General features: G+C 35.0%; 1 pseudogene; it reads right to left on the reverse strand.

Moving 5' to 3' along the window:
- Positions 1–2,253: 2,253 nt before the first annotated feature.
- Positions 2,254–11,754, reverse strand: LOC149551536 (F-box protein At3g44326-like; annotated as a pseudogene).
- Positions 11,755–12,539: the final 785 nt, after the last annotated feature.

The following is a 12,539-nucleotide window of genomic DNA, read 5'->3' on the forward strand; positions in this document are numbered from 1 at the left end:
TGTCAACGTCATCTATCTTTGTACACCCTCAAAAAGTTTTCCAATGGGTATTTAAGCATGGCTTGTAGGTAGTCTATAGGGATGCTTTGGATTATATTTCTCTATACTTCAAATTCCTATTGGAGTTTAGCATTGTTTGCCATTTCGAAAGTGAAAGATCTTCCCTATTTGGCTTGTGCAGTTTTGGTGGGATTCAACCCTCACCCTATTCCATTGTTGCATTATATTGCTTCACTCCGATTTGACAAATAGGTCCACCATCTTTTGACACATACTGAAGGAATTCTTTGTATTCAAGTTTCTACTCTTATATCTAATCTATTTGTGTTTTGTATGAATGCACTATCATTCATTGTTGTGTTTTGTGTTATCTTGACATTTCCATAGTGCTCTCTCCTTTCCATTCACCTTCATTACTCCTCAAATTCCACATTCTGTACACTATTCTTACCATGTCACTGTATTTTTCTTTCTTCTATCCGTACAACCATCTTTTCATACTGTACAAATTCATCTAGCATCTGTATGGCCATCCCTGTCATACCATATAGCTTATAAACTGAAGTATTCCCTTTCACCATATGGTTGTTCCCTTCCAACTGTACGACCTACACCAATTCCACTATATGACATATTTAGTTTTAGCCTTACAACCTAACTAGGCCTCTCATACTGACTTCCTGTGCCATCATTCCTTGATACTGAAACCATATGGATCCGTACACTCTCTTCAGCAAAATACACATGCCATTATTTTAACATTGTTTGATATGCAGAAGGTCAGGAACATTACATTTATTGGTTGTGCATATGGTTTCTTAATATAAATTATTATTTTTGGTAGAGAACAACTAATTTTTAGTGCCATGGCTGTTTGACACCATTGAAACCTTTAAAAAGCCTAGAAACCCAAATCTTTGCAAGCTCATTTTGTAGATGCAAACCTAAAATCCTTCTAGGAAATATTACAACACCATGTACAATTGCTGATGGATTGCTCAAAGGGTATTAATTTTACATCTATTGGTTGGATCAGAAGAGAGAATGAAAATAACAAGGTGCAATAAAACAATTTCAACAAATACCTACTCTAGAAAACCTTCCATGAGGTGAACTGGGCACAAATAGTTCGTTAGAAATAAATACCTGATGAGTAGCAGCTGGTAGGCGAAGAAATTTTGTGTAGGGCTAAAGCTAAGCCTACAATGATAAAGAAACCTCACTCTGAAAACGTAACCCTAGAAAACAAGGAGAAGCCACAGTAGAAAGGATACCTGGGAATGTCAGTGAGTCAAATTGGAGACACCTATACGCTGCATGAATAATAGATGGAATGCATGCTACTTTTATGTTGATTTCTAAGTCAAGAAAATAAAAAGACTACAAGAAAAATTGTCCATAGCGAATAGAATTGGAAAGAAATTCAATGGAAGAGTAATGAAAAATGTAAATGCACCTAGATTTCAATAGGATTGTTTTAAAATTTTCCCTGACTCCCAAGCAACCATTAATTGAAAAGTGTAGTGAAAACATTAGTCCCCGCCTATAGGTGGCAGAGACTATGGGTGACTGGACTAATATTTTCATTACACTTCTAAATTAGGCATTGCTTTGGGAGTTGAGAAAATGTTAAAACAATCCCACTAAAATCCTCCTCCACACTGTATTTTCATTTATCATTATTTTCTAGCTCAATTTTCCCTGGTTCCTGACGACTTTCCTGGTAGTCTTTTCATTATATTGCGACAAAAATCTAATTATTTTTTAGTCCACCTATTCTTTCTACATTGCACAGCATGTGCCCTTTGCATGTTCGACTGACATTCCTGTGCTTTTTCTTGTCGTGGCTCCTACTTCATTTCTCAAAATACCCTCTGCCTGCTTCGCTCACATTCCAGTGCTTATATTATTCATGACTACTGCTCGCTTTCTCAAAATATGTGTTGATGATGGGGTTTTCTTATTATCACCATCTTTACCATTTTACCATTCTCGACAATCCCTTCACTTCTAGCTGTGGTTTTTAGAGTTCTATTCGTGAGTTCCTCTTCCTTTTGTTTTTTTTCTTTATTGCACATTTTCAAAGGTATTCTATTACAATTTTGTAGTTTCCATTCATTCATGCGGTGATTTTTCCTGACTTCATATATTAGGGCTTAGCTTTTTATATCTATTTCCTACATTGTTGGGTTGGAGAGGAGAGTGATGGCTCTTTGCTCGAGTATCATGCCTAAAACTATTGACGTCCACATCCTACCAATGGAAAATGATGCTTCTTCTACTACCCAGAGCTCTTACCAAAATGAGAAGACTGTCCCTCTCATTAACCCAAGCTCCCATTGTGTCTTCTAACTACATGCTAAGCTTTGTGATCTTCAATTTTTTTTGACAATCTACACTTTATAACAAGGATACAAAGTATAGAATCACAATGCAATATGTGGTGGGTAGGTAATATGGAGCTAAAGGATATAACACAACCCTTATGAGAAGTGCAATGGCTCTGCTCAGACAAATGGCTCTAGCTTGAAAGATTAGCTTCTTGTCATGTTCTCTTGTTCACCATAATCTAGCTTAACCTAATATTTTGTGTCAAATGCCCCCACAAATTCCAATCCTTCTTCACCTTCTCCACCGCCTATTACATGCAGATAAGAATATGTTTGCTAACTAGTGGTTATGAATTAATTAGCATTTAATATATTACAATTGAAAACTAGGAAGAGGCAATAGACACATATCTTGTAGATGTCCTATCAAATCACATAGATAGTAACCTTGCCTTGATTACAATCATGTTTAAAAATAAATTCCCGAAGCCTTTGATTGTTTTGGCTAATTTTATTCACATAATAGATTTTATTGCAAACTCTCTATAATATTGCATAATATTGTTATATGGGGTTTATGCCAGAAGAAAATGTGTTTCGTCATTTACTTCATTAAGGTTGCACATCTTATAGATTCTTTGTTCCCAAGGCATGTTCAAGATTGATCTACATAGCAGTTCCATTATTTAATGCGTGTGTGTTGGTTTTCAGTTTTGCAATTATGCTGAATTGTATTGCAGTACAGGAAAATTGTAGTAATTTGATTACTATTATTTGATAACAGTTTACTATTCTATATTGTATGTGCTCCATTGGCTGCACATAATCTTTAAAGTTCTAATTTCTTGTCACGATAAAAGAAGAGATTTTTTCTTAGAACTAAGAAGTTTTTTTAATCTCATTAACACTAGGCTTTATGGAACTTTTTTGTCTTCAAATTTGTGAATGTAAAATTAATCAACACCAAAACATTAGAAAGAATGGTTTATTTATTAGATATGCACACTTTCTGATGCAACTTAATAGCGTATGGATTCACCCAAAAGTATTAGTCTTGGCCTTTATAGGCAGGACTAAAAATTAGTACCATTGAGAAGAGCTACAAAGGAAAATAGAAATAACTAAAATGGACATGTAAAGGTACAATTTTTGTTGTATTTATTTAATTTCAAACATGACACATATTTGACTTTTCAACTTTGGCTCTTGTATGCAAGAAACTATTATCTTATAATTAGCCTTATTTATGATCCACCATTTAATTTTATACCTGAACTTGTCTTATCCCTAAAGTTCAAAATTGAATTTTTTAAAAATTAATTCTTATACATAATTATTACCTGCATTTTTTTTTGAAAACAAAATTTTCAGAAATTACATTCCACAACTTTCTTCCAAATCTTTGAAAAGAGATCCTGCTTTGTTTCTTCCTCTCAAGTAATGACCCCATGCTTATCCAGTCCTGAAAGAAAATTTGTGCAGCCATCTCATTGTGTAGAAGCCTTAAGTCATGCCAAAGAGCCACTTGTAGGAGCATAATAGGCTGAACTAATGACAAATGACAAGTGACATTCTTCCCTAAAGTATATGTAGTGTTTCTCAAGATTTAAAAAAACATCAATTTAGGTCCAGCTACAAGTTTCATAGGTATTGAAACTATTTAACTACAACTCTACCAAGAAGCTTTACTCATCCAACACATCCTTTGTAACCTTAAGCCCATGGATAACTTGACTTTTGAGTGTCACTTTCCTCTTATGCACTTTTTCAGTATTATTTTGATGCTCATACAATCTCCTATATCAGAGGCATAGCTATTTCCTTTGTCCACTTTTAATTTTTATACATAGTAACATTGCCTTGATTACAATTATATTTCATCTAAAACACTATATTGTGTACAAGCCTTAAGTCATGCCAAAGAGCCACTTGTAAGAGCATAATAGGCTGAACTAATGACAAATAGAAAAAAATGAAACACACTGTATCCATTTCTATCCCTCCAAAATAACCACATTAACCCAACCATAAGGAGTTGAAACATACTCACAAAGAAACTTATGTTCAAAATTTAAAACTGAAACTAGCATATGCATGATTTCACGTAGGCATGTATCTAGGCATGCATGAAAACAAAACAATTATGCTTTCTTGAAAACCTCTAAAATGTAAGAACAAATTGAATTCAATTTTCAAGTAATGGTGTAGACCATTACATATTTATGAAATGGATACTCTCATTTTAAGGAGTTCAATATGAATTTGAGTTTTAATCATGTTTCATTATACACTCTAATAGTCAAATTATTAAGTAACCATGGAATATCTAATAACATTATATACAATAGGAAAATATATCAAAATGTGATCTCAAGAATTGATGCATTCCCTTATGGTTATCACTAGTTAAATTCATTGTTCCTTATTAAGAAATACATTGTACAATTCAATGAATCCGAGTTTGGTGACTACATCATTTAGGAAAGATATTTAGTTCTATCATTCCACATTTTTAATGTCTAGAAAAATGGTTTCAATGGAAATGGCAGTTTGGTTGGTTAACCATTTTTAATCTATTCTCTAAGGGATAGACACCAATTTTCTTACATACAAGTTTTATATTTAGCTATCCTTATTGCACTATTCAAGGAAAGGAAAGAACGAGGTAAGAAAATTACAAAATCCACAATGGTATGAAGCTTGATCATGCAATTGAACACCAACAGTAGAATTAAACTCAACCTTAAAAGTGTTGGAATACTAAATGCAAGAGGCCGTTTGTCCCTGGAGCCAAACACCCATCTACCTCCTTGACGGTTTGCAAAATGATAAAAAGAATTTATGGCATGGTAGGTGAGTTTTTGAAATTAGGAAAAAGGGGAAAAAATGTGTGTGACAAAAAGGAATGTATTATTCATTCATTTAGAGAGCAGTGTAGAGAGTGCAATGATCAAGCAGATCAGAGTGAAAACAAAGTTTACTAGAATAGAGATAGAGAGATAGAGATCAGTCGTTGCAGAGACAAAAGGAATCATTGTTGTGCCTATAGTTGCATGTGTTTCTTTCTGTCATTTCTGTAAGTTTGTAGTTTATTGGTTTCAACCTAAGAAGCAATAATTGCTCAAGGTGTTATTGTATGCAGCCATTAGAGCTACAAGTTTGGAGTTTAAAGTTTGAAGTTGTTTAAAGTTTTAGGGTTATTCTAGGGTTTTCTAGTTGAAGCCGAATGCTCCCAGATTTTGTAATATTTATAATCTTAGTTGAATAGAAAAACAAGTAGGCATACTTGAATCCATTTCTCTTCATCTATTCATTATTTTTTCTGAGAAGTTTATTGTTGAATACTTCAGCTTGGCTCTTTGTCTTAAGTGGTAAAAATATTAAGTATATGAAATAGAACACTCAACATCCTCTTCTATTGTGTATCACTTTCTAGTGACTGTAGAACATTGCCTTCGAGTGCTGAGCTCTTCTTGTGCCGAGCTAACTCAGCACCTACTGCCTGTCACTCGACACCTTCATGTGCTGAGAAAATTGCCACTCGACACATTCAAGTGCAAAGCAAAACTACCACTTGGCAAAGATATGGCAGCAACCACCATCTTTTAATGTGCAAAATTATGATACAAGGGCAAATAAGATGAAAACTATAATGGTTGCAAATGATTTATGGGAGTTTGTTATAAATGGGTTCGATGATGTGACAGACCCAACTTAATATACTGCCCTCACAAATGCACAAAAGACTCATTTGAAAAAGTCAAGGAGGAAGGATGCTAAGGCATTAAGTCTTATTGGAGCAACAATGACAAAGACAATATTTCTCAAGATTGTAGCAGCAAATTATGCAAAGGAAGCATGGGATATCCTTGAGACAAACTTCAAGGGGATTGATAAAGTTCATACAGTAAAGCTACAAAATATAAAGAGGGAGTTTGAGAACATTCAAATGAAGGAAAATGAATCAATTGCAGATTTCAGTTCAAGGACCTCCAATGTGATTAACCAACTAAAATCAAATAGAGAAGACTATCAAGAGCAGACAATAGTGGAAAAGATATTGAGGAGTTTACCTCATAAATATGACAATTTGGTCATGACCATAGAAGAGGCAAAAGACTTCATTGTTTTGACAATGGATGAGTTGATTGGTACTCTTCAAACCCATGAGCATAGGATCAATAGATCTGCATCTTCTTCTTCCCAAGAGCAAGCATTCAAGGTTCAATAAAATCCAAGAGGAAGGGGGAGAGGAAGAAATGGCTCAAGTAGAAACTCTAGAGGCAGAGGCCAAGGTAATGGAGGACAAAGAAATGCTGCAGCAAAAAGCTCAAGAAGAGCAGATGGAGCAAGTAGCTCAGAAAATACTTTAAGAGGAGGTAAGAAAAACTACAACTCAAATAGGAATAATGTAGAACACTACTACTATCATAAATATGGGTATTATGCAAGTGAATGCTGGAAGAAGCAAACTGATCAGTCAAGACAAGCAAATGTGGCTAATATGAACATGGGAAGTGGAAATAATGCCACTACCTTCATCATGTGTAATGTTGGTGAAGAAGGAAGTCCTAAGGTTTGGTACCTCAATAGTGGATATAGCAACCACATGAGTGGTAATGAAACTTTTTTTTCATTCATTGACAAGAGTTTCAAATCTAAGATTAAAATGGGTAACAATGGAAGCCTACCAATTGTGCGCAAAGGATCTATTATGGTCCGTACCAAGAGAGGTGAAAAGAAAGAAATACAAAATGTGTATTTTTCCCCTAGTACGAAGCAAAATTTGATGAGCATTGGTCAGCTCATTCAAAATGGATACAAAGTGTTGATGGAGAATGACACGTGAGTCATTCAGGAAAAGGATGGGAGCAAGAATTTACTTGCAGAAGTTCAAATGACAAAGAATAGAATGTTTCCCTTGAGGATAGAGACATGTTTCTCATCTGAAGTTGGTGCTACATCTCCTAAACAATCAGCTCTAAGGATTGTGATTGAAGACCCCTCATAGCTATGGCACCTTAGGTATGGTCATCTAGGCTATGCTGGTTTAAATTTATTGTTAAATAAAAGAATGGTAGAAGGTTTTCCACATATAGGAAATTCATGTGACAAGTGTGAGGCTTGTATTTTGGGTAAGCAACATAGGCCTCCCTTTAATTCTAAAATTTTTAGGAGGGCTAGATATACATTAGAGTTAGTGCATACTGACCTAGTCACTCCTATGCAAGTTACTTTCATTGGGGGGAGTACTTATTTTATAACATTTATTGATGATTTTAGTCATAGCACATAAGTGTATTTCTTAAAGAATAAATATGAAGCATTTGATAAGTTTCTTGAGTTCAAAGCAAAGAGAATGTGGACACTATATCAAAGTCTTTAGATCAAATAGAGGAGGGGAGTATACCTCCAATTCTTTTGTAAATTTTTGCAAGAAACATGGCATAAAGAAAGAGCTCATAGCCAGCTACACACTATAGCAGAATGGAGTGGCTGAAAGAAAGAATATGACCATTGTTGAAATGGCAAGGAGCATGATGAAAGAGAAAGGTCTCCTAACTAAAATTTGGGGAGAGGCTATGGCAATAGCAGTTTACCTAATTAATATTTGTCCTACAAAGGTAGTCCATGATAGAATTCCAATGGAAGCATGGTCATGAGGAAGATGGATAGTTGAACACCTAAGGGTGTTTCGATGTGTTGCATATGCACATGTGCCTAAAGGGAAAAGGCAGAAATTAGATGACAAAGGTGTGACATACATCTTCATAGGGTAGAGCTTAGAATCAAAGATATATAGATTGTATGACCCATTTAACAACAAGATGATTCTCTCAAGAGATGTAGAATTTCTTGAAAATCAGTCATGGTATGGACTGACTAATGAATCATCAAGCACCTCAAGTAAAGTGCCAATTATGAGTGAAGAAGATGTTGATGAACAACAACAAGAAGGAGTAGATAGAAGAAAAGGCAATTAGCCTCAATCATTGTCGAGCTCCTCTAGGCATGACTGAGTGTTAGTGCTAAGTAACAGTGAAGATCGAGCTAGTTGACAAAGCAACAGTAGTGAAGATTCTGATCCCACACTCTCCTCCCTATTACCAAGAAATAACAAGAGTCTTAGGGAGATTTACCAAGATGAAATGTATGAAGATTATGATGAGAGTGTTAATTTTGCATTATTTTCTCATAGTGATCCAATATATTTTGAAGAAGTTGTTAAGGAGAAGAAATGGTGTAAAGCCATGGATGAGGAAATAGATGCTATAGGAAGAAATGAGACATGGTAGCTAATTGAATTGCCTCCCAAGAAGCAAGTGATTGGAGTGAAATGGGCCTACAAGACCAAATGCAATGTTGAAGGAAAGATTGAGAGGCATAAGGCAAGGCTGGTAGTCAAGGGCTACAAACAACAGTATGATAGAGATTATAATGAGACATATGCCCTAGTTGTAAGAATGGAAACCATGTGTGCTATCATAGAAATTGCAGCTCAACATAAATGGAAGGTATATCAAATGGATGTGAAGTTTGCCTTCCTAAATGGTGTATTGAAAGAAGAAGTGTATGTGGAGCAGCCACCTGGTTATGAAGTTGTAGTTGAAGAGAACAAAGTATATAGAGTGAAGAGAGCTCTTTATGGGCTCAAGCAAGCTCCAAGGGCATGGTACAGTAGGATTGACTCATATTTTATGAGCAATGACTTTAGCAAAAGTAATGGTGAGCCTACTCTCTACATCAAGGCAGAAAATGGAAATGTATTGATTGTTGTCTTGTATGTAGATGACTTCATTTTTACTGGTAATGACAAGGCTCTAATTGGTGAGTTCAAAGAGATCATGAAAAATGAATTTGAAATGACAGACCTAGGTCTCTTGAAATACTTTCTAGGCATAGAAGTAAAACAAATACATGATGGCATCTTCATCTCTCAAGAAAAGTATGTAGGGCAGATCTTGGAGAGATTTAAAATGCGGAATAGTAAGGCAGCCCCAACACCAATAGCAGTAGGTCTGAAGTTGAGCAAGGAAGATTATAGCAAAAGAGTGGATCCAACACTATACAAGAGTATGGTTGGAAGTTTAATATATTTGACTGCAACTTGGCTAGACTTGATGCATGAAGTAAAACTGATTTCTAGATTTATGAAAACAACAAAGGATTCCCATTGGCAAGTGGGAAAAAGGATCCTAAGCTATGTGAAAGGTACCAAGGGATTTGGGATTTTGTATAGTGTAGCAAATGAATTTAAGTTGGTGGGTTATACTGATAGTGATTGGGCTGGAAGTATAGATGATAGGAAGAGCACTTCCGTATACATGTTCCATATGGGATCGGGTGCAATTTCATGGGCATCCAAGAAGTAACCTATTGTTACTCAATTTATAGTAGAGGTTGAATACATAACAGAAAATACAGTAGCATGTCAAGCAATTTGGCTAAGGAGGACCTTAACAAATTTGAATGAAAGGAAAGAGGATGAAACCACAATTTATTGTGACAACATCTCTTCAATTGCATTGTCCAAGACTCTAGTCTTCCATGGTAGAAGTAAGCACATTGAAATCAGATATCACTTCATCAGAGAGTTGGTGGAGAATGGACATATCAAAATAGAATTTTGTAAGTTTGAGCAGCAACTAGTAGACATTTTCACAAAGCCATTAGGCATTGGAAATTTTGTACACCTAAGAGAGAGTCTTGGTGTAGTTGATTTGGATTAGCAGTGATCCTTGTTTGTTTGGCTCAGGACAAAAGGGGAATGTTGGAATATTAAATGCAAGAGGTCCTTTGTCACTGGAGCCAAATGGCCATCTACCTCCCTGATGGTTTGCAAAATGATAAAAAAATTTATTGCATGGTAGGTGAGTTTTTGAAATCAGAAAAAAGGGGGGAAAATGTGTATGACAAAAAGAAATGTATTATTCATTCATTCAGAGAGCAATGCAAAGAGTGCAATGATCAAGCAGATTACAGTAAAAATAGAGTTCAACAGAATAGAGACAGAGAGATAGAGATCGGTCATTGCAGAGATAGAAGGAATCATTCTCATGCCTACAGTTGCACATGTTTCTTCCTATCATTTCTGTAAGTTTTTAGTTTATTAGTTTCAACTTGAGAAGCAGTGATTGCTCCAGGTGTTATTGTATGTAGCCATTAGAGCTGCAAGTTTGGAGTTTAAAGTTTGAAGTTGTTTAAAGTTTTAGGGTTATTTTAGGGTTTTCTAGTTGAAGCAAAATGCTCCCAGATTTTATAATATTTATAATCTCAGTTGAATAGAAAAACAAGCAGGCATACTTGAATCCATTGCTCTTCATCTATTCATTGTTTTTTTTGAGAAGTTTATTGTTGAATACTTCAGCTTGGCTCTCTGTCTTAAGTGGTAAAAATAATAATTCTATGAAATAGAACACTCCGACATCCTCTTCTGTTGTGTATCACTTTCTAGTGACTGCCAAGCATTTCCTTTGAGTGCTGAGCTCTTCTTGTGTCGAGCTAACTCGACACCTACTACCTGTCACTCAGAACCTTCATGTGCCGAGCAACCTATCACTCTGCACCTTCATGTGCCAAGTAAATTGCCACTCGGCACCTTCAAGTGCTAAGAAAAACTGCCACTTAGCAATAGTTAGTGCCGAGCAAAGTTTTGCAAAGTTTTTGAAGTTGTGATTTATTTCTCACAACAAGCTCGATTTGAGTAAGTACAATATTGCTGGCAATAGATTGGTTTTACTAACAATGTTTTCAATTTTAATCATGTTTCATTATACACTCTAATAGCCAAAAGATATAACACAATCCTTATGAGATGCCCAATGGCTCTGCTCAGACAAATGGCTCTAGCTTGAAAGATTAGCTGCTTCTCTTGTTCACCATAATCCAACTTAAATGCCCCCAAAAATTCCAATCCTTCTCACCTTCTCCACTATGTCAATCTTTGCCAACTCATCTGTAAAGGTCTATTCCTTGTCTTCAAAGTCATACAAGTTAATGAGCTCCATTTTGAATGGGCTATTAGAGAACCGAGTGCCAATTTTTTCTTTAGCACAGGGAATGCCCAAACAACTTTGGAATATATGGTCTTATCCTTGTACATTACATCTACAGGTGACATGAAATTAGAGGGAAGAGATTCACAAACCTTCTTCACCTTGTGTCTCATGGAAGACTCATCATAAGCAATGGATGGAAAACAACTTGCATAGAGAGTTTTGGAGCCACCCAATGAAAAATATATGAATTCTTTGACATCTTAGTTCTGTGTGGAAGGCAAAAGAGAAGAAAATTTATCTTCCCATATCTTCTCGTCTTTTGCTACAGATCCAAGTTGGTAGGAAATATAGCCTACAGTTGCAAGTGTTATGCCATCCATGCGGCATAAGATATATGTGATAAGATCACCATTCAAACTCATCATATCTGATTGAAAATACACAACTCCTATCAAAAAGTGATTATGATCTCTAAAGGCTGGCTAGTTGTGAAAGCTACCTAAAATTAGGTTAATGGTGGAAAATGAAACCAAGAGAATCCTGAACTTTAGTTGTAACAACAGGGACTTTTCACAATACGATGTTTCTTGACCTCTATTATACAAAAATTCATTTACAAGTGGTCAAGACTAACAACAGGTGTAACTGGTTCAATCACTGCATGTAGTGAATGTCAATACAGGTGAAGTTTGTGAGCATAGCCCATGTATATGTGTAATTAATTCTATGCACCATATCTTAAATGAATAAGATTGTTCATATATGTTTTACTATATTTCTCATTAATGTATGCATTTTGTTAAGAACATAAAAAAACATATATTTCTTATTAAAGTAATAATATATACATTTTTTCAATGATATTTCAATCTAGTATTTAATATTTTTTTTTTCTCAAATCAAAGTAAAATATCATTTAATTTATAGGAATAAAATATGATTAAATTTGTATTCTTTAATTGCATAATAAAAGATGAGAAACAAAGATGCTCATGCAGACATCATGATCACACAATATAATAAGGAAATATGATTTAGGAAATTTCATATTCTAGGAAGCCATGATAACATAAGAATATGTAATTCCTGATCAAAATAACATGAAGTTATTTTTGTTTTAACTCTAACTAAACCCTAATTGAAAATTTGAAACCTAACCCAAATCAAACTCTAACCGTTGTCACGAAAGTTGAAAATTGATTATGAAAAT

The sequence above is a fragment of the Cupressus sempervirens genome, chromosome 6 (genome assembly GCF_028749045.1).
Source record: "Cupressus sempervirens isolate cs-2001-9-10 chromosome 6, ASM2874904v1, whole genome shotgun sequence".
Classification (NCBI taxonomy): Eukaryota; Viridiplantae; Streptophyta; class Pinopsida; order Cupressales; family Cupressaceae; genus Cupressus; species Cupressus sempervirens.